This window comes from Erpetoichthys calabaricus, chromosome 8, assembly GCF_900747795.2.
Source record: "Erpetoichthys calabaricus chromosome 8, fErpCal1.3, whole genome shotgun sequence".
NCBI lineage: Eukaryota > Metazoa > Chordata > Cladistia > Polypteriformes > Polypteridae > Erpetoichthys > Erpetoichthys calabaricus.
In genome coordinates this window covers 33,427,241-33,451,393 of record NC_041401.2, presented here as the reverse complement: position 1 = coordinate 33,451,393, position 24,153 = coordinate 33,427,241, and the positions used below count along the sequence as shown (strand labels likewise).

Here is a 24,153-nt window from a genome sequence, read left to right as displayed (position 1 = left end):
ATTTATTGTGAATAACAGGTCTATATATGACAAATGAGCAGGCTGCCAAACCGGTTATCCTGCAATGGAGAATTTGTTGCCCGGTTTTAAATAATCTAGATGCCCTAGCGATAATAAAAATGCAAATGTAACACACATCGGCAAACTGAACCATAAACTTGAAAAACCTAAAGGATAATACCTAACAAATTCGAAACGGAGAACTGTAAGGTAATGAGTAAAAAAACAAGAAACTCCAACAACACAAATTTTAGGAAGGGTATGCCCACCCCAACAAAAAAAATAAAACTAAAAACGAACACAACTACAGGACATGAACAATAAACGCCTACTGTGACACTGATAACTTTATAAACCCGTTTCCATTCGAACGTCAATCACGCTGCATTTAAACTTTAAGTCTCGTTTCGTTACCTTCTTCGACGCGTTCTCTTATTCGGTCAAGGTAGAGGCTTAGCGGAGCACAACACGTGTAACTATGGCAACGCAATCCTTCGCTTTAATTGGCCAGTTTGGCAGGAAGGCGAGCCAATGGATTTCCCACCTTTTTGACGCTAGCCCAATGGAGTTTGAACCTGGAAGGCTGGGCTGTGGTGACGTAATGACTTGCTTAGCTCCCGGGTGGAAAACCCGAGAGAGAGAGAGAGAGAGGGAGATGGAGGGGGAGCGAGCTTGGTTCCGCGCTGCGGACACGAGCTAATCGCGCTTATGGGGCTGGGTCGTTTTTTCCTGCGCAGTTATTACATTTGTAACCTTTCGATGGCACTCGTCGATTGGTGCCACGGACTGTCGTAATAGCGACCCTTCTGCTCCTCACGGTAAGTACTTGTTTTAAATCGTTCGATTACCGCCAACCCCCTATTCTTCTTTACTGTTTTTTTCTTCCTTTCTATTTTTTTACGGTGACGCGAGTTTCGTGGACTTAGCTAAGTACTCGCGAGTCACAGCAGTGTCAGGCTTGAAGGTTCGATCTGTACCTATTAATCCGGAGCGCGCGACCGACTTCACGTGACTCCTCGTTTGGTAGTTCGAAATCAACGCTTGCGGGGAAATCAAAGTAAAAAAAAAGTGCTGGTTTTTCGGGAGTAGTTTCAGCTTCGTTTGCTTTAGCTTGTTTAAACGCTCGGTTAGCCCAAATTTTCTCCTCACTTTGCTCGCCTTTACCTGCTTGTTTTCAGCAGTTGTTCAGGCGGTGCTGCTGGTGGTGTTTTGCCCAGTTTAGATGAGTCGGCTTTTGCATTCGCTGTTTCTGGCGCGGCGCGGTGTGGTGCGGTGCGAGGCAGGTGTGTGCTGTAGAGGAATTCGAGGAATGCTGCGGGCAAAGGCAGTAACTGCCGCGTGGATCCATTGTGTTATCGTTCTAATTTTTCGTTGTTTTATCATTTTTTGTGTCGATAAGGAAGGTTTAAATAAGTTTGTGGACACAAAATCAGCAACTAAATCTTAAGCCCATTCCCACGTTGTCAGCGCTCACCTGATTGACAGGTGGTCCTTCAGGTTCCATTTAAAGCATTGAGCCATGTCCTGCGGGTTTTATGCTGCAGGCACCAGGATTTCTGCAAGCAAGGGATCATTCTGCCTGCTGTGTTTATCGAGCTTTACGCCGAACGTGTTTGTATGGGTCTTGTGATGGATAAGCGATTTTAAAGACAATGGTTTCATTTATATGAAGAGACGGAGTTCGACTTCCCTGGTACTAAATCGATGGGCGTGCCGCGTGCGCTCCCCATCTGAAATAACACTGCACACCTCTCAGCAGGATGGTTTAAGTTTTTTTTTTGTTTGTTTTTTTGTTTTTTTCTTAGCGGAACAATCCGCGAAAGGGATCGCCTTTCTTCTACGAGAGATCAGTTTTACATACGCGCGCTTGTTTTGAGATGTCCTTACGCCACAGAATTAAAACCAGTCGTAAACGACAAGGGGCATGACGATGATGTTCCTACTTTTGACAGCTATTTTTAATCAGTTTTTATTGACAGGATTGCATTTAATCGGGAAGTACGTCAAATGCACATTTAATTTGCTGTAGTGGATTTACCACGGATGGTAACAATTGCACTTGACATGTATTATGCTTTATACAGTACCTCATACAGATAGCACCATGCATGCAGTGTGAAAGGAGCAAGCAACTCAGTGGTACATCAATCACATTGTAAAATACACTTTTTAATAAACTACATTCAGCTAAACTTTATTTCTGAATCCTTTAATCCAATGTAGGGTTGTGGGGAGTCAATGCAGAAACTGGCCAAGGACATGGTGCCATGCCATAACCTCAGACCTAGTCTGTTTAATGTTGCCAAACATTTAAAACTTATCCTGATAACATTGTGCACAAATCAGGAAAGAATTCTAGTGAGAGTGCTAGTCCATCATGGGGCACACTCTACAAGAGCCAGACAGTGTAATATGTTGGTCTGGTGGATGTTGGATGAAGAATGGGTCGCACTTTAGGGGAAGGGGCAAAATTGTACAGTGGCATGGCAGCTGATAGTGTATAATTTGCACAATCTGTTGTAGCCATAAGATTGCATTCATTAAAAGGACATTTTCAGGAACCAAATGGTTCTAATTCTCGCAAACTGTGTCTGAAATGAGGCTTTGAAATAGGTTAGTGACTTGAATAACAGCATCTTCCAGTACGTGTTCCTGCTGACTGTTTTATGCTGGAGTTGTGCAAGGAAAATTGCTGCTGATTACTTCTGCACAGGTTAAGTGAAATGCTACAGTTTGCCCTTGGAGCAGCCTCCACATAGAAAGGGTGATTTGATTCTAAAGTACGTAGACTTGACCTCCAATTGGCATTAAGAATCTCCCGTGTGTTGTGGCAGCTGAATTGGAGATCTAATGTTTATTTTGTTTTTTTCCCTCTGCCACTGGCATTTTTGCATTGCTACTTTCCCACAAGTTCTAGATTTGTTAAGCATCCATATAACTGTCATATGCAGATTCTCTCATCTAACTGAGAAACATTAGTCCTGTTGGTGGTCTCTAAGTCCATTGCCATCCTTGCTCAAATAATTGTTCTGTTGTACTGATTTGCACAGCTGAGTTATATTTACCCAATTTATTTATAATGGACTTTACTGTGCATTGTGGGACTTTTCTTTGTCTTGGATATTTTGTTACTCAACCATTTATTGTTTTTTCAGTAACCACATCCTGAGTTTACCTTTGAATGTTCAGTCTCCTGTTGTATTTATCCAAAACTGAAGAACTAATTGAGAGAATTTCCTAGAGAATGGGGTATTTCACTCAAAGTAGTGCAAAATACCATAAATTTACACAGGAACATGCCCTTTAATAAATTATGTAACTAGTAATGGTAACTGTTTACATGAGTGTGTTACAGTAATGGACATTAACTATTAAATCAGTTCTTTTCTGATTTGTATTTAAATTCTAGGACAGCTGGTGAAATTTCATTTTTGAATTGACATTGAATTTTTTTCTGATAATTGATGGCAGTAAAATCCAAATTAATTCCATGAAGTCTGTATTTTAAAATAATAAAGTCAAGAGTGTAAATATTTTATATTTTAACTATATCTGTGCAATTGTGTGCTTGGAGTAATATATACGTCAAAGACACAGCCATATCAGACATGCAGGTTATAGTTAAGATTAATAATAAGTAGTTAGACAAACAGTGCTTTGATTCCAGTCCTTATTAAATACACGATGAAAGGTCAATGGCTGAAGCTTTGCAGTTTTTCACGTCTTAGAATTTACTTTCACCTTTTTCCTTTTCAATGTTGCATCAAATGTAAGGCAGGTCAGAAATGTAGGACATAGTGTTGGTTCTTCTTGGCACCTGATCATATGGCTAACTGTGTTACATTCTTGGTATCTTTTACATTAACTCTTTGTGATGCTGCAAGTTTATTTTGGTGACAGTAGTTTCTTCCCATAGTCCGCAAGAATACTGTGGGGTTAAATTGTGGGTCAAAGTGGCTCCTCTCTGTTGTTGGTGTTTTGTAAATGTTGTTTGTGAAGAACTAGTACTCATTCTTGCAGTACAGCTCATTTTTAGTCCTGGCATACCCCACAGCTGTCTCTAGCCTTATCTATTTGCACAATATTAATTTCTAGTATAACTGTTTACTGTACACTGTTGTAGCTCAGACTACAGGAAATGCAAGCAGACAGTGGTAGAGATGGAACTTGCATTCTACTTTTTTTCAGTTACCCATGACATCTGGACCTTAAAAAGTGAATGATGGATCTTTAACACATGATACAGTTCTTCTTCAGCAAGTACCCCTTCTTACAAGGCTGATAAATTACAAGGTCACAGATTTTCCTTTTTTTTTGCCATCAACAAACTGAGTGACACTAGGCAAGTTGCTTAACTTACATACCTTTCTGAGGTTGCAGTTTTATTTGGAATTTCCCACTAAATGTGCTATATAAAGTTGAGTTTGGTTTTTTTTTGATTTTTCCCTTTTGATGTTAATTTGTTTTAATGTAGTCCTTTAAATATTTTATTTTTCACTCAAATTGTCGTTTGTAAGGATATCTGATATAATAGGCACTATCTGTTTATTAGTTAAACCTCCCTTATCAATAAAAAAGTTACTCATTTAGTGCTTATCTTGAGTTTGGGAGGGCTTGTACTCTAAGTGTGCTGCAAACGTTCCACATTCCATGGCCTTTCATATGAAGTTTATATCCCATACTTAATCTGCAGTTTGTGCCCCACTCCATGCTTTTCTAGTTGTTTCACACCATAGGACTGCCTTGGGCTAGATGTTCCTTGATTGTCAATCCATCAATGCATATTACATACTTGTGCTTATGAAATTCCTTGTCGGTTCGCCATGTCAAGTATACTTCCATTGACAAATCTGATGCATACTGTCTTCCTGCATTCAATGATGTTTTCATCACAAAGTTTGCTCACTCTCTTGATGTAGGGATTAGTTTGGTGGCAAAATACCAGTTTTTTTTTTTTTTTTTTTTTGAGAGAGAGGGGTGTTTGTGAGCTACCTAGTTTACAAGATAAAAAGACAGGTAATTTCTCTCATCTGTAAATGGCTGTTGCTTTTCAGAACCTATTTGCTCTCCCTTTGTTATGTAGATTACTCTTTCACCATACAGTTTAGCAGTTGCCCATAGCATTGACCTTAGGTTTGCACCAGTTGCAGCATTCATAGCTTTACATGCGTGAGTTATAAGCATGCCACCACAGATCCCTAAAAGAGCATTGTTATGGTCCTGCTGATTTTATTTTGACTGCATAATTTTGTTACTTCATTATTTGTTCATATCTCATAGAGTATTAAGTTCAAATTCAAAAGCTCATTTGTGTTTATATCAATAAGTATAAAATGCTTAAATCTGTTTGAATGTTGTCTGTAACTTAACAAAATTGCATCATTTTACCTTCGACTGTGTGGCCAGTGGCATTGGTAACCAGTCATGGTTTTTATAAACTTGCCACCCCTACAGTTTTTGAAGACTTCATGTTGTGCTGAAATCAAAGCTGAATACTAATGCCATTTCTTTACATTCATCTGGCATGTTTGTGATCTCATTGATCAGTGAACTGGAAGCAGGGGGCACTTGTGCAGCTAACGCAGTAATAATTACGAAGAATTATTATATTTCAGTTTTGATTTGGGTCCAGGGCATAGCTTTGCTAATGAGGCATGTGAGCATCCACTGCCAAAGTATAATTGGTATGCTGCAATTGTGAGTGGAAAGCCACACTTGATCTTGAAATGCACAGTGTCTGAAACAATTATGTTTGTATTTTCTAAATTAAAAATAGCTTAAATAAATGGAGAAGAGCTTTTTTTTTTTAAATTTTTTGGGATTCTCAAAGTAACTTCTACCTGTTGACACCATCATTTTACACATAGTAAATGTTCCATTAATGTTTCAAGTACAATAGCTAAGTTTGTTTATATTATGTAATCAGAAAGGATCACCCTAGTGTTTTTGTTATGCATCGTTGCACTTTGATGAGGACGAAGATAAATCATGGTAATTGTTGCAGTGAGAGGAAGATGGCATTTCTTTTTAAAGTATTTTTGTGCTTCTATGGAAGTCAGTGTCCTGTATATGGGTATCTAATCCCAGTGCCTTGTTGAGCAATGATTTCTTGGTTCCTTTATACTATATATCTAAATGTCAAAACTTTGTTGTTTGCCTTTGTTATTTTGATCAGAGCCATTTAGGAGCAAAAAGGCGCAGCTGATTAAACTGGTGGAAAAGAGTTTTGATTTTGTGAAAGCCTTTTTTTAAGAAGCAATTGCATGCATTTTGTTTGACTTTAAATGGAATCAGTTATTACATTTCCCCATTTGCATGTTTTTGTATATTCCCAATGGGATTATTGCTGCTCTACTGAAATTTGAAATTATTTAAAAAAATAAAAAGCAAAATAAAAAGCTATTTGTTTTTATCTAAGGCTAATCTTATATAGGGACAGTTGGATGCATTCTGAGTCCAGCCACTGTCTGTGAGGACTTGTTTGCTTTCCCTAGAACCCACATGGTTTTTTACAAGTGCTACCATAATCTTAAAGGATAAGTTTATAAAAATAAGTGAAGGGACCTAGGTACACTTCACCTCAATTATAAAACATAAGAGCAGACTAGGAATATTTCTGTAATTTATTTAAAAAAAGCTTCACTTCAGAGCACAATTTGATGTGGAAAATGAATATGTATCTTGATTCAAAAGAAATACTTTCAACTTGAAAAATATCAAACTTATCCTTTACGACTTGCATACAGTACTTTGTTAATTGGTGCCAATGAATTGACCTAGTGTGCATGGGTATCTTTATTCCAAAGTGTATCCTGTAGTGTTTTTGGTAGCATGTTCTTGATCAGTTTGTGACTTGCACGTGACATTTTTACAAAAAAGAAACTGTTTCAAGAAGTTGATTTTTTTTTTTAACTGTTTCAAAAAGTTGATTTTTTTTTTAATAATTTGAAGGTATGATTTACTTGAAATGCTTGTGTCTTTATTCTTCTAGATTGTTGGATTCATTACTGTTTTTTTTATCATTATTTGATAAGTATCTGTATTAGGACTGTCAGATTAAATGTCACTATTGGCATATTAATTTGAATTTATTTGAATAATGTCTTATTTGATGAGAAATGCTGATGATTGATTGGAAAACAATGGTGGTTTGTTTTACTTTGTATAGATTTTTGCATTGTGTTGCTCCATATACACTGTTCAGAGCTGTGTTATTTTGCAGATCTGTTTTTGTACATCACTTCCACAATCAACCTTTTCATAACTTTTAATGGTTAGCTTTTTATCTTAATTAACATTGTGAAGCTGTATGACTGTAAATTTATTTGGGAGAGATTTTCTACCCTGCTGTACTGTTTTTGTTTGACGTACAGGTATATTCATAGCAGATCTTTAAAAATTACATTGGTACCTTAAAAGTATCATTCTATATCTGAATTTGTTCAAATTCACACTTAAACCTAAGCTCTTTGACCGTTATTTTATGCTAAAGCTGATGTCGCATTATACAGATTCTAGTTGTGGGTCATGTCAGACGTGCCAACTGCAGTTGCTGATCTTGTCACCGGATCATGTCAGTTTACATAAGTGAAAAATGCTGGCATATCTAATTTAGCACAGTTCTGCTTTTCCCTTTTTCTGACAGCCAGTAGCGTGCTGCTTGACAGAACTGTTGCTATATGAAAGGTTAACAACTGCGGTGAGTTCAGCGTCAATCTTGTCCCTTTTTTCTTTTTTTCCTCTTGTTTTGGTACGTAAAACCCGAAAAATCCTACAGATGAACTTCACTTCTGGTTATGAGGTCCAAAATGTACACGTTTCATCTTCCAAGTTGCTGCATTCTATAAATTATACTTCCGGATGAGTGTTCATTTGTGTCTTCACAGGAGTGGTGTCTGCCTCTGACTCTCTAAGATTATGTAAATGAAGGCTACAACTGAAAATTGTTAGGAAAGTCTTATAAAGTGACATGGCCTCAAGAGGTTCACATTAATGCAAACGGAAAACAACCGCTCTTATTCTGATTTTCCTTTTATTCTTTAGAACCCTGTAAATCCCCACTTTAAAGAACCTTTTAAGCATCAGCAGTGAACACCTTAGCCAATATGCTAAGAGATAATGGCATTTTTCATGTTAATGAGAACATTGATTTAATGGCCTCTGCTTGGGCTTATCATTGATTGTTTTTTATCAACATTTCCTTCCTCCAGTTATAATAAGGATTTGTAGACTTCCTGTTTGCCTTTCTTAAACCCAGGTCTCATCTAGTTGTCTTTTGTGACACATGGAGGAAATCTGCTCATGTTCTATCCGAAGCCCACGGGGACTGAAGCTAGGCTTTGAATTGTACAAAGTGTTAAATTCCTTCCATCACTTTGAAGACATTTTGTATTGAGGCTTGTGAGGGACACAAACTGTCTTGGATAAACCAGACATCCTTTTCCCAAATTACAAATTTCAGACTCCTCTTTTGGGAATTGTGTATATTTCAAGGACAGAGTTTTCATTATAATTTTTTATTCATCCATGTTATTAATTGCATGGGAATTTCTTGTTTTAAATATTCTACTACTACTGGAGGCTTGACTTCCTTGTTTCTGTTCATCCTTCATTCTGTCCTTCATTCATGTGTTAAGTATTTCACAAATATCTGGAGGGAAGATAACTTTGCACCAGTTATTATCTGGAGATATGCCAGATAAAGTCGTTACTGCAACCATTGTCCAGAATCATGTGTGCTTGGTTTAACTTGCATAATTAAACCTTTACATCCATAGTAAGGAAAAATAAACTGAAACATAAAAGGTAGATATACAAATATGCTAGTTTTACTAATTCTCTGGCAGCTATATGAGAGGCAATTAGTGCTTGTGTAGCTTTAAGGTATGCACTGTCAACTTGTGCTTTTGTATGTTTCACTTTCTCTACTTCTGTTAGTGGACTATTGAGTGCTTTGAGGAATGCAATAATGTGAAAAACGCTTGATATAAAAAAGAAATTGTTGTTTTACTCTAGGAGTGTTCGAACGGTTTATTGAAAGTAGGCAGTAGTTGAATATTCGAACATGTGTACCTACATATCACTTCTTGGGTACAAATTGTGTGTTTTTTTTATTATTATTTATTTATTTTTTTAATTTAAGGTATGATTTACTTGAAATGCTTGTGTCTTATCCTCTTAGATTGTTCATTCATTACCCTTTTTTGTCATTATTTTATAAGTATCTAGTTTTAATTGTTATATCTGGTCAGTCAACAGCAAGTTCCTTAATATGCGATGTGCAAGTGCAATGCAAGATTAGGACTAATCTTAGTATTGAGGCCTCTCAATTATTATTTTATTTTGCTGCCTTTATACAGTATCTCCCTCAGTTTTGTAATTATGTGTGTCACTGTTCCACATCTCCCATGATTACAGTTTCCTTTGTTTTCTTCCAGATTATTCCGCCTTGACTACAATGTTAGCAATTTCTGCAAGAAAATTGTTTGAAAGAAAGAACATTGACTCTGACCCTGTTATACAGATGATTTTTGTTTTCCGGACACTTTGCATTTGGAATATTTTGGCTGCTAATTGTTAAACAAACTTACCCTTAGGCAGCTTTGGAATCTTGGATGAATTGTTCATAAAAAAATCCAGTTTTTCCTTCCATCTTTGCATTTTATCATATTTTAAGTAAACACTTGTTAAATGTGATAAGATGGAACTTTCTTGGCATCTGTCCATGTTCAGATAATAACTAAAACATAGAAGATAAAAAAGTAACAAAAATGGCAACTTTATTGACCAAATGAGTTAAAGCAGGAATTGACACCTGAAGAATACAGAATACAAACAGCATAGAATGTCTTAATGGCAGCTCTGGGCCTGAGAGAATAGATATTATTCTATATACTAAGTGGGATATCACACCCATTTGCCCTTTTGCCAAGTGTTGCACTTCGTATATTTTTTTTAACATGTTGTTTTCAATATTTATGGACTGCTACATCACTATTTTAACATTTGGGGTTATCTGTACTTTTCCAGTACCTGTATTTCATTCAGTGTCATGACTTTTTCCATTTTGTCTTGGTATGACAAACATGAGGCATCAGGCAGAAGGTCTGCCTTCTGCTTTCACAATCCAATCCAAACCACTCATCTATTTGTTTTACTTGTGCCAGTTTTATATGCATTTTTACTTATAGCTGAGCTCTGATTGTTTGTTAACTCTCACACACACAGGAATCTCAACTCTTTGACTTAAGACAAACTGTTTGATTCCATAAGGCTGAATCACAGCCTGATTTGACGGAGTTGCTTGGGATTTCAAACTACATAACTGTCATTTCAAAGATCTTAAGCTTGGTTTCTCAAGGACCATAGTGTCACATACTAGTAGTTGGGGACAATTAAGTAAATGATTAATGTGCTGATTGTTTGTAACTGATAAATGTGTAAGGCACACTTGAAGAGGGGACGGTAACAAAGTAGTAGAAGGTGTTTGTTTTTGGTAGCATGGTAAAAATACAAAAAAATTGGGAGTGGTCTCCCCCTAGACTTTCTCATATATTTAGATATGGGGAGTGATGTTTGATGAGTAAACAGCAAGACAATGATTACATTTTTATATTATGTACATTAAAGAACCATCAACAACAAATTAATCATATTGAACAATAATTCTAAAAGTAAAGTTGAATAAATTGGACTCTGCAGCTGCGTAAGTAAAAGCTAAAGTACCACTTCCGGTTAACGGAGATAGCCCATAAGTTGTTAGAAGTGTATGTTTTGTATCTAATACTAGAATGCAAAATTTGGTTGACCTGAGTGAAAGCATGCTGAAGTTATCGTGTTTATACACATACAGACAGACACAAACATAATTCCAAAAATGGTATTTTTGGATGCAGGGAGGTCTAAAATGTTGAGATTCATCAAAATCTCAACATCGAATCCTTGGATGATTACAATACTTTCCCTATACTTCGTATACGAGAAAGTAGAAAGAGAATAATTTTAACTGAGTTAGTTCACATTACTGCTGAACTGCCATTACCTTTTTTGTAGTCTTTCTCATCTTTTGGACTGCATCTTTCATCTTCCATCGTATTTATTGCACTACCCATCTCAGATATTAGATGTGTACTCATGGAATTGTGTGTTGATGTTACTCAAGGCCTTGTGTATGTTATACATATCGTGTAGTGCTGGAAAGGTCTCTTTGAGTTCTTTTCAGATAGTTACTTGAAGCTTATATCCATAAAGGATCTATTTATTTGATTAAAATTCTGTATCTCTAAACATTTCCATAGGGCAAGGAAGCTCTGTCTTGTGTACATGTATATTCATAAACATAATGTAGAATATCAATTTAAATATAACAATTGAGTGAATATAATAGATCTAATACAGATTATCCATTTCATTCTGAAACAGTAAAATCAATAAATATTTTTTAAAGAACTTAGCTTATATATCTTTTTTGGAATAAAGTTGTGTGGTATGTCATGGAAGAGGCATACTGTGCTTAATGAACATTTGACGGTTGATCAAAATTATTTTTCCTGACCTGTGAAAAGAAACACCGGTTAAACTAAAGAATTGTATTTTTCAGCATAATCCCCATGAATACTGTAGGGTTGCCAAATTAGCCAACAAATTAAATTTGAATATTCAAATTTAAAGTAAGTACATTTTTGAACGTTAGGTTAATGATTCTGGGTATTAAGTGTACATTTGTACAACTTTATTTGTTATAGTAAAGCCCCAATGGCAACTATAGCAAGATCTGGAATTACTTTATCTGGTTATACCAACTTGATCCACGTAAATGACCAGGGCAACTTTACGAAATGAACAGTATTCAAATATAATTTACTGTGGTTAGTCGAAAAATAGGTTAATTAGATGGTTCAAGTGCATTATAAAGTATTAAGTTAAAATGATATTTTTTGTGATTGATCAATAAAATATAAAGGCAAAGTAATGCTTTTGTCATGGATCTGGTTAAGGTAGCTATGTAATGAGATCATATGACAATGTTTTTTTTGTTTTCTATCATTTGTGCTTGAGGTTTTTTCTTTTTCTTTTTAATCTGCATTTTTTCATAGTTGCATACTATACAGTAGTGGTAATTGATTTATTTTCTCTGAAGCTGCATATTCTCAAGATCATTTTTTTCTTTGTGGGGAGACTCCCAAAGTGAACAACAAATTGTGTATTTCTATGTAAGTAATATGTTGTGTTGCAGATTATTTTGCAATTTATTTTTACTATTATTGTATTATTTTAAAATATGTGGAAGCCTGTCACCTTATTAAAAATCACTTATTAAATTAAATTGAGGTGAATTTATTTTCGTCCCTGCTGTTCTAAGTTTCAAAGTAAAATAATACTAACCGCACTGGTGCAACCATATATTTTTAAGTTTGCTTTTCTTGTGTTCAATAACAGCCTTTTCCAGGAGTAGCTTGCATTAGGCAACAGCTAACATTGTAAATAATGAAAGTTGAAGTACAGGATACTCCAGCACACATGTACACACACATTCACCCTGGTCAAACAAACATGCAGACTTCACACAAAAGAAAGAAACTGTCTACTACTTTTGTGCCTGCTTTAATAAGTACACCAGTTCAGGGACTACACTTGGCTACTAACGGATATCTTCCAGTTTTCTTGACAGGTTAGTATTGCAAAGAAAATTTACTCACAGAAAGGTTAATAAATGTAAACTTTTAAGAATGAAAATCTTTACAAATGTGAATGAATTACAGGCAACATTCGAAGTATTTCTATTCATCAGTTATCACCTCTTTTTTGTTAAGCTGAACCCCAACATCTTGAGACCATGTGTCTAATTTTTATACAGTAAGACTGAAAGAGTATGGGTTTATTTATACCCTGCAAAAAACTGGTACCCTGTTCAGGGATCGTTCTTGCCTTATGTTCAATGTTTGCTGGGATAGACTTCAGCTTCATCATCATGCTGCCCAGGCTAAGCGGATTTGAAAATTGTATGGATGAGTTTAATTATTTTAGGTGGAATGTTTCAGAATATTTGTCAGTTAGGGTTTGGCTTTTTTGATAGGTTAAAGTTGATTTTTTTCCCCCATAGATGACAGCCAAGATTTATTTTTTTTGATTTTTAATAAAACATTATGGTATTTTTTTAACAGAGACTGGAGAAAAAGCAGTGCATTGGGTGGAGTGTTTATATATTTCATTATAATGCCTCATTAGGATATTTTAAAATTGAACTATTTTTTTTTTTTACCCATTGTACAGATCCAGAAATATATGTAGCAATGCTAAAGTTTACTGTGTGGCAGAAATAAGGCATTTTATTTTTTGAGTATAGCAAAATGCTAATGCATTTAGACAGATGGTGTTTCTTAAAGGAACATTCCATCCAAAAATGATTTTTGTATGTTACTTACGTCATGTAGTTTGAAGAAAAAATTTCTCATGATCTCATTCTGAATGGAAAGAAAAATGTGTATGATATAATCAAAGCCAATAGTGGCCAATGCTGTACAATGGCAAACAATGTGAAAAAATCCATGCATAAAAGAGAAACAAAATCTTGCATACCTCGTGTTGCATAATCCATGTGTCAATTAACAATTCGTTTTTTTTTTTTTTACTCTGAAATAATGTAAAACGTATAGTTTTGGAATAATCCATGCACATCATAAACTTTAAACTAAAGCCTGGACTATATGACTATTAAACAATGAAAAATGAGATTAACAATGTTTCTCTACCACCACTACAAACTACATGTGGTAAATAACAAATAAAGAAAATGTCATTTTTGGGGGGAGTATTCCTGAGTAACCACAGCTGCAATAGTTTCTATTTCAAAAGGTTTGTCTCCTAAAAATTGGATGAATGAGAAACTTGCCATGTATAACACCTGTTGTATTGAAACCTGACATACTACAAACTAGTATTTAAACTTTTTATTTATGAATTATTGTCTGCATTTGTGTTTTATGAAGTCATAAACATGATAGCTACCATGGATATTCACGTAAAAGCACAGTTTGAGTCATGCTGGTGTGCATTAAATTCCAGTATTGTCCCAGTCATAGCAGAACATTAACCCAGTTTTTTCTGTAATCTGCCACCAATTCAGATTCTGATGCCAAATACAGGGTAAACTATGTTAACTGTAACTTTTTTTTTTTTTTTTTTTTTGGTGGACATGGCAGACTGTACTTTCATAAAATTTGATGTGTGTTTATTATGATGACTGTGATACAGAGTAAAAGAAGAATAATAAGGAAATCTTACAGAAATAATGAGCTTCTTAAGTACTACAGATGACATTGAAACCTAATAGCAATGCATACATATTTATAAATCCTATGCTAAAAGCATCATAGAGTGGTTGCTCTAAAGGTGCCAGTATTATTTTTAAAATTTTGGAATAATGATTTTAAGCCTTGGATAAAAACATAATTAAGTTTGAGCCATGTGTTTTCATGGCTTAATACATGTCAAATGTTTTTTGCTAAACACTTGTTTGTAATTAGTACTTCGAGCAACCCTTTAAAATTGAGAGTAAACATTTTTCATTATGCACCTTCATAGTACCAAGTTAGAAAACAGATAGTTTTCTGGGATTAGATATGCTCGACTAGCACAAGATAAAATCAACTTGCTTAATTTGTGCTTGCTATAACAAGTGCACTATGCTAATGTATGATACATTTGGCATACATTTTAATTAACTGGATATTACTAGGAATAAAGAGCTTACTGCGGCCAAGTATTTAAATTTTTTGTAGACAACCAATTGAAGCAGTATTCCATCTGATTTTTGAATGTTCAAACATACCATTTTTCTTTTCCCATCTCCGTCTGTATACTGGTTTACTGTATAGACTACATTCACATAAATGGTAGCATGGTGGCTACCACTGCCTCAACTGTTGGGGCCAATTTTAATTCCTGGCCCATTCACTGGTGCCGCATTTGCTATATGTAGATGGATAGATAGATAGATACTTTATTAATCCTAAGGGGAAATTCACATTCTCCAGCAGCAGCATACTGATACAAAAAAACAATATTAAATTAAAGATTGATAATAATGCAGGTAAAAACAGACAATAACTTTTTATAATGTTAACGTTTACCCCTGGGTGGAATTGAAGAGTCGCATAGTTTGGGGGAGGTATCCTGGTTTCTTCCCACCTCCCCAAGAGGCAGATGTTAGACTAACTGGAATATTAAAAATCTCACATTGTAAATGATTGTGGCAAGAATGCCTGTTTCTTTTAGGTTTTGGTCCTGCCTTGTGACTAATGCTGCTTGGACTATCTCCTTGTATGAGGGGAAAAAAACAAGAATTTATGAAATGAATGGATAAAACATACTCTGAACATTTGTGTTTAATACCATATCTGTCTGTAAAAGTTAAACATTTCTCAAAGAAGGGGGGAAATAATAAGTGTTAAAAGTACTCACCACCCTATCCATAGCTGAGAACTTTTATTAAATGCCTGTTAAGATCCCTGGTGGAGTGTTACTAGTACTGAGCGTAAAAGGAAATGCAGTTTGACAGTTCTTTTGGGATTTGTAAACTCGAGATGCAACTTGTAATGTTGTTGCACCATTTCCCACATGCTGTTATTTGAAAAGCTTTTTATTTTATGTAATGTTAGGTTGCCTGAAAAATGATTTCACTTCAGGTTGTAAAGCCTATCCCGTTGCTTCTGATGTCTCTGTACTCTTTACATCTCATCATAAAGAAAAATTATGTCAATTGTCCAATAATTCAGTGCATCTAAAAGCACAAGCTCTTGGGTTATTTTTCAAGAATGCCAATTATACAGGTCCATTGACATAATCTGGTATATTAAAATCTGTATAAATAACCATTTTGACAATGTTTATATTCCCTTAAACCCTTGGATCTTGGAATCAAGTGTTACAGAAAACTGCAGTGAGCTCAGCAAGTTCATTCTGTGGTGAGAATAAAATTAAAGATTATTGTAGTCTTTTTTTTTTTTTTTCTTTTCATGCCTTGCACATTATTCTTCATACTGTGCATAGCTGTTGGTTTTAAAGTGTGTGGGAACAGTCTCCAGATACTATGTTAATATAGCCCAGCGTGAATGGAGAGGCTGTTTTTAGAGATAAATCACGCCAACAGAATTTTCTTCTTAAATACTGCTGCTGCTGAATACAATATAAATAATAGTAATTAACTTTTTAGTATTTGTGTCTGCTTTGATAAAGTCTGGCACTATGGGTCAGTGATTAGTGATATAGTCATAACAGCTTCAAGCTTCAGTCCCCAGCCTAATACAATTTTGTTGTGAATTGGTGTTTTTTCCTTGTGCTGCCTGCACTCTAGGTTTTCCTCCCATATTGCAAAGAAGTGCATGTTAGTTTAATGGGCAACTGCATGAAATTGCATGGGCATAATGCACATATGTGTTCAGTGGTGGATGGGCAAACTGTATAGTGATGTTTTCTGCCACTATATATCATTTCTGCAGTAGAAGAATCAGTTACAGTAATCGCTACACTGAAACTTTATATTTTTATAACTGAAAAAATATTAAAAAATACTCAACTATGCAGTTGATGTGGAGTTAAATAAGTTTGTCTGAAAATTGCAAATTAAGCAGCAGTGTCAAAAAGGTCCCTTTAACTCTGTATCCTCAGGCACTTAGCACAAGGCACACACTACTTTAAAGTAGTCCTATATATCCTCTTTACTTTTTGTAATAAATGTAATGCTTTTTTATTTTGTATTGGTTATTACAGTAAGCTGAAGCTTTTGACACTGATGTTTATTTTAAATTGTTTGTTCAAATTTTAATAGCAGGCTCTTTTTTGTTAATTCCAACCTAGTAGTTCAACTAAGTAGTTAAATAAATGTGAATCAGAAACAGTTTTTGTAGGCTTCAAAAATATTTAGTTATATATTATCAGGGGTGTGCTGAAATAAGATAAATGTAACATATAAAGCTAAACAAATATATATTATAGTGCCTGAAGACAGCTTTTACATTTCTTGAGAAATAAACTTTCAGAGTTCATTGACAACACACATTAGGCCTCAGCAACAACATTTTTGTTGTATCTCACATAGATAACAAATAACAGTAAATTTACAAGTTGACAGAACTGGGCATGTAAAAAATGTGTTTGTTTTGAAGGGTAGTCTGCAGGTATCAAGTGTGACATTTGTTTGTAGAAAGTGTGCAAAGTGATACAGAAGAAGAAAATATAAACTTAGATGTCAGAAATTTGGCAATGGATTTGATTTTCAGAAAGTAGTTCTACTTAAGTGAGAGCTTCAGTCCAGACGGAGGAGTGGGTATGGTTGAGAGGTGCATGAAGTAAGTGTCTTCCATGCTGACGTTTAAAGAAGTCTCTCTTCTGTTGGTGGGAAAACCTTATGAAAGCTGTGTGAGGAGTAGTATGCTGGATGCCAGTGAGATTAAAATGATGAAGGCAAACATGAAGCAAAACCTATGTAAAAATGAAGATGAGAATGATCATATGGATATGTTTTGTGTCAGAGTGAGAAGATGGTGAATGCAGAAGAGAAACAAACTGTGGTGGTTTTAGTATGTGGAATAACAGGTGGACAATTATTAGGTGAAGAGGTTCATTGTGATGGTGAGGGAAAGGCATGCCTAAGATGGTGGGGGGAGGGTTGAAGATTTCATGAGAACAATGATTCTCATCCTAGGATAGTGTAGAGTGAATGAATAGCTTTTGGAAGACATCTGTCTAACCAAGGTAAACCTGAAAATGGCAGTTAAACGGGTGGTGACAACAAGGACATTTGGGTAGTTTTGACTTAACTAGATGTTGACCTGAAGATGAAAACAAATAAATAACAAGCTGGTTACATTTCAGTACAATTCAGTTTATCCTTGATGATGTGGAAGGGTAGTACTTCAAGCATTTCCTATAACAAAGGTTAGATCACTGTCAAAGATGCTCTAATTACACAGAGATTATTGCAGTTACTCAGTCAGCAAGTCACTAAATAATGTTATTTGTACATTAAAATTGTAAAACAGCTTAATTCTTTCATGTTGGGTATTTGGACCCTTCCTCTTTGAAGCAGTGTACTGTTAAGGTGATGTCAGATTGTTAAGTGGCAATAGGGGTTGAGGCCTAGAGTTTTAGTTCAGTAAACAGTAATTACACTGGAGTTACAAGTTCTTCATCCACCCTTAAATATGAATGTTTTGTATCTAAAATTTGAAAATAGGCCCAATGTGGCCCTGATGGTTTATCTGTTGGACAAAGTCTGTTTTAGATTTCCTGTATCAATCTTGTACCTAAAGTCTAAGTAAAGAAAGATATACAAGCTAATATAGTTACCCTGAACAGTTTTAATGATGATATGAGTAACAGTATTTCTAACAAAATGTTTATGGTTATATCTCTCTGCCTTAAAGGAGGCAACTGGGGAACCTGAGTTAATGAATCAGTGCTTCCTTCAGATGTCCCAAACTAAATGCTGATACACTTCAAGTTTATTTTGCAATTCCTGCACAGTATACATTTATTATTTATTGATTGTGTTATTTGTCTTGTAAGTCTGTATCGTTTTAATGTTTCTGCTGCTTGTTATTTAATTGTTTTTAGTCTTGATTGGGTAAAAGTGCAGGTTAATTTGTATAGGGACTTGGGGTAAAATAAGATGGCAAAAACTTGGTTTATTTTTGATATTTATGCCCAGTATTTGGGTGCTTGTGACTTTTGATTTGCCAGGTAAACCCAGTCAAAGCAGATGTTGCAATACAGTAAAATGAGCATTATTGAATTGCTAGACTGCTGTGGTTAACTTCACTGTCTATTACCATAGGAAGTTTGTACATTCTTCCTGTGTCTGTTTAAATCTTTCTTTCATGTTCCAATGGATGTATTTATTATTTTTATTGACATTCAAAACTGGTTCTGTATGCATATGAGTGTGTGGTTAAATCTGCCTTGTAATATACTAGCAGTTCTAAACTGGATAAGCAGGTTGCATAATCGGGCAATAGTCAACTGTGAAATGTTATAATTGGCCTGGCTTGCCATGATTCATTTGTTTTGTTTTTTTTGACCTGCTGATATTTCAAAATTGTTAAACTAGTAACTTTTGAGTGCAGATTTATAGCCTGGGGGTAAGAAAAAGTGCCTTTGTTCTTAAATAGTTTACAAAAATTTTGTGAATTACCTGTCAAAAGTGTATATGTGAAAAACTGATTTGTATTTGAAGGCCTTTTACTCATTTAACTCAAAACTGTACTTCGTCATTTAGTTACACTGATTTCATTTTTAAAAATAAAACCTCTCAGTTTGCCACACTATAGTTAGCACAAACTTCTTCTTAATTAGTGCAACTTTTGTATTGCGTGAGGTATAACAAACAACAAATATATGCTAAATCTTTCTTGAACGTAAACAATCATTATTGAAATTGACCAACACAAATGTTGGTGTCGTACTCACAAGTTCATCACATTTGCTAGTTTTTAGTTAGAAGCAATGCTACAATTGCAGACCATGCCAAACAGGTATTCACTTGTAAAGTTGAACAAAGTTGTAATTATTTAAAAAAAAAAAAAAAAAGCAATATAGCAGTATAACTGTTAAGGTGACAGTGCATGAACATCACTTCTAGATTAATATTTGGGTATGAAAGCACTTCAAAATAGCTGATGTCAGATAGATTGAAGCGCATGGACAAAAAACATGTTATTCACTGGGCTTGAATTATTTCGAGTCTGAGAACTAAATACGTACACCAACTATGTGATCAAAAACACATACATTTGAAGTATACAGTTGTTTTAAGAATTCATGATGGAGTGCAAACTTGTTTGGATAAGAGATAGCCCCTCCCATGGGTGTGCCAACTGTGCTTTTCTGACATTTTTAGATATGATTTTTTTCTGTAAAATAAGTAATAAATTATTATGCCTTTTTTTTTTTTATAACTTCTGTTAATGTATTAATGTACAGTTTACAAAATAGAGAAAGTGTTTTTTTATTTTGTTCAGTCTAGTACTTTCTAGGCACCCCGACTGACCTGTACCAATAATGATTTTTCTATTCTAGGTGTAATTTAAAGCAAGCCTGTTGGAAATACTTAAGGCTTGTCTTTTGTTGTGTAATAGGAAAAATGAAAGGCCTTCATACCTCTTCAGTGTCTTTAATGTTACATAGCACAGCACTTGGTTTATAACTTGAATGCAGTTTTTAAATGACTGTGTTTGCTTCTTCCTTTTATGTCACCATTATTGTAACAACTTACAGTTAATTACATATTATTTATTTTGAACAGTTTATATTATTTATATTAAAGCTGAGTTATTAGGAGGTGCATTATGTTTTAAATTACAACTTTGACATAGGCTGGTCAATAATATGATGGATGTTAATTATATATCAAAACTGAAGTATTAGTACATTAGTCTTTAAGAAATTATAAAACAAAAGTAGACACTCTAACTACAGCTCTGGACTGCTTTTATTTGAAGATTGCTTGGTCTCTATGATGTCAGATAATTTCACAGCCAGATGTCAGAAAATGTTTTCTCTCTCTTGGCACTTGCACTGCAGTGCAGTGGTAGAACTGGCTCCCTTCCACTATTACAAAAATGGAGCCCATTTTAAATTTTTGAAAAAGACTGAAGATCAGCCACTTAGGAAAAGTGTTATTGGTTATCTGTTTCCATCCACTGACCACTTAACACAGTAAGTAAGACTTATTAGATCAAACTTTATGACTGAATAACATACATTAAAACTTTATTTTCTCTGCAAAAAAAATCTTTATTTAACACCTTTCAGACATGAGTCAAAAAGTAAAAAAAAAAAAAAAAAAAAAAACTATAAAATGTGTGAGACCTTCGATATAATTCACTGATCACTATTGCAGTTATGTGGTAACTGAGAGGCTGGAAGTTAGCAGGTTAGTCATGCCTGGTACAACAAGTGGTGTCATTTTTTGCTCCCATACTAATCTCACTAGGTCACTACTGCTGGGTTTCTCTTTTTTATTTCATAGAAGGTTTTGTGTGTATATATGTATAAAAAAATATTTTGTTCTGTTCACACATTTTTTGAAACGATGCATAAATCAAGTAGGTTGTGGTGATTTCAGTATTTCATGTAATTTAGTTTTTAATTAGGTTTTGGATAGTTTCTTTTTGGCACTAGACTCTTAGTTATTTAAAATTCTTTGTCTTTTTTCTAGAAATGGTTCAAGTGTTGTATACTTTATGCAGTTAACTTGAATTTAAGATAATACCTTACTTTAGAGGTTATGTGCATATTCATTTTGTCTTGATACATTTGTGCATTACTTTGAATAAAAGTACATGCTTAAAACATATGCAAATACAACTGTTATGTTTCAGTTTTCTGAACCGGTTTATCAACTTTGGATGCCGCAGGTTCTTTTTATTGTATATGATTAGATTGGCAGGAAAATTTTAAACACATTTAATAGTGAGGTGTGAATCAACTGTTGTGAGGATATATGTCTGTTGGGTCATTCATTTTAATTCAACAAATTACCTTTGCACCTCCAATTTTAAAGTCGATAAAACTTGGCATATGAATTACAATTACCTTTCAGAGTGCTGAATACATTTTTTTTAATATCTCTTTGAGACAGAGGCACTTTTCGTCACTGTAGAAACTGTTGTTTCAGTTTATTTTTCCTTAGGTTCAGAGCCCTGTAGCTCCTAAACCACCTTGATTAACAACTCCTTTCCCCCTCTTCTCACATGTTTTTTGAGGCTTTAAAACTGCATTTTTTTTTTTTTTTTTAAAGCTTGAACACTTTTGAGGTGTTTTTCACATAACAGGCACCAAGTAACCGCTTATTTTTATGTTAGTAGTATCCATTCATATGCCCTTCATTTTTTTTTTAATAACAAAACTAGTAAAATAAAAAAAAATTATAGTTCATGTGAGGAATGTAGACCTTGAAAACAGGAAACCTAGATAAAGTTAAAGTTGACCATTACAAAGTACTTAAGTTTTCCAGAGAGTTGTAGATGAGCCATGTAGCTTCTAGGTTAAAGCTTCTAAATGACAACATCAGAAACAGATTTTTTTTGTTCAAATAAACCAAAAATAATTGTGGGTCCAGGGAGGTAGGTGTAATTAATTTGGCAAACTTCATAAAACTTTTTTTTTTTTTTTTTAAATTGTTGAATTAAATTGGAATGACTCAGCTTTACAGCTTTTGTTAGTTCCCATCTGAGTGTATGAATGTTGAAAGGCAATGTTTCTTCCTGTGTTTCGAGAGAATAACATAACAAACATAATCTTTTCCCCTCCTTCAACCTTAGACTTTGCCAATCAAACTACAATTCTTCTTTGAATTTAATTTCATTTTGCTACATGGATACGTTTAAGATGTGTAGTATGTATCTATTTTGGCCCCAATTAACTCCATATTAATTGGCAATAAAAGCCATTGTTACTTTGGCAAGTCACTCGATAAAGATGTTAAATTTTAACTTTTTTTTTTATTCTTCTTGTTATTTTTAATGGCAGTTGAGTAAATCATTGCAGGTTTCACACTTGTCCAATATAAGGAGAGCAGCACAATGGTCTGAATCATAGTCTGATTTGGATGGTTACCTACCAAGTAACGCTTTTGGTTGGTTGGGCAGTTGGCAAACTTACACCACATCCTCTTAGTTGCAAGAAGCAGATCATAGATATGTGATACCAGTACCTTACAAAGACTACACATCATGTGTTTTGCCCTTATTGGGGCTCATAAGGTGCATGAGATTCCCTTATGGGGATCAAACCTCAGACGTCAGTGCCTGAGGCGCAAGGCCTATGATGTTGGGCCACAGTAGCTGGTTCACTTACTTGACAGGGTGAAGATCGGAGTATTACATTTATAGGTCTGAATTACTAGGGTGTTGTACCGTGTTAGCCATTATGAATGTAGAGAAAAGCCAAGCAAAATGACACCTTTTATTGGCTAACTAGAAAGATTACAATATGCAAGCTTTCGAGGCAACTCAGGCCCCTTCTTCAGGCAAGATGAGTTGCCTCGAAAGCTTGCATATTGTAATCTTTCTAGTTAGCCAATAAAAGGTGTCATTTTGCTTGGCTTTTCTCTAGGTCTGAATTAAAATCTAATTATTTGGTTGGTACCAGGTACTATTTCCTCTCATGGTAAGGGTACCTCTTCTATTCACTTGTGTGAGTTCTCATATAAATACGGAAAATCAAAACCAAATGTCTTACACAAAAATTTACTGTGATTTGCTCATTCAAAGAGAATCACACTTTGTGGAATGAAATGTTATTGTAGAGGAAGACAAAAGCTGAGATGGTGTGCCCACAGGACTTCTTTTAAAATTGCTGAAACTAGTAATATTGACATTTTTTTGTTTGAAAATAACACATGTAAACTATTTTACAATGTGTGTGTGTGTAATCACAAGATGTGGCTCAATACTCAAACTATCTTGGATGTATTCAGTAAGTTTTTAAGGTGTTATTTTATGGCAATGTCTCATGCCCCATTAACCTCTATTATAAAGTGCCAGTGAGGGCAAGATATTTTTAAAAATTTATGGAAAATACTTAACTTTAGAACATAATTTCAAAAGTTTCTAATGTAAAGAGGGCACATTAAGAAAATACAACATGTGCGACAGCAAAGCATTTTTTAAAATTTGTGTGAAGTAATTTCTTTCTCATTGATGTTCTTCTAAAGTACCATTTGAACAGGACACTCACACACAGGGTTCTATTTTGATCACATTCATAGTTTGGCAAAAGACAGAAATGAATCCTTTGGCTAAACCATCTGATACTCCTCTGCTATACGATTCAACAAACCCTAAAGCGGAGGGTCATTCCATGCCTCTAAAATGTATTTGAAATAATAGTGACAGGACCCAGAAATGAATACAGAGGTTTTGACTCCAAACAATATTAAGTCACTAATATGAATGTCACTTTATAAAAGAAACTCTCAGCCTCCTGGATACTTATAGTCAGAGATCCTGTTGCAGCTCTCACAAGAGCAAAGAGAGAGAAAATTGTAAAAGCACAGACATTTCAGTTTTAGATGCATTATTTATAAATACAATTTGCTCTTTAAGAGCTAAAAAGCAAACGACGTGCCTGCACCACCAGCCTACCACATGA

General features: G+C 34.7%; 1 protein-coding gene across 2 annotated transcripts in view; it reads left to right on the top strand.

Moving 5' to 3' along the window:
• The first annotated feature begins 633 nt into the window (after window positions 1-633).
• The window catches only part of pkp4 (plakophilin 4), a 320,626-nt gene continuing 297,106 nt past the window's right edge, over window positions 634-24,153 (top strand). For both annotated transcript variants that reach the window (XM_028806438.2, XM_028806436.2), the window contains exon 1: window positions 634-818. The gene's annotated coding sequence lies outside the window, so the exon portion shown is untranslated. The remainder of the gene's footprint in view (window positions 819-24,153) is intronic.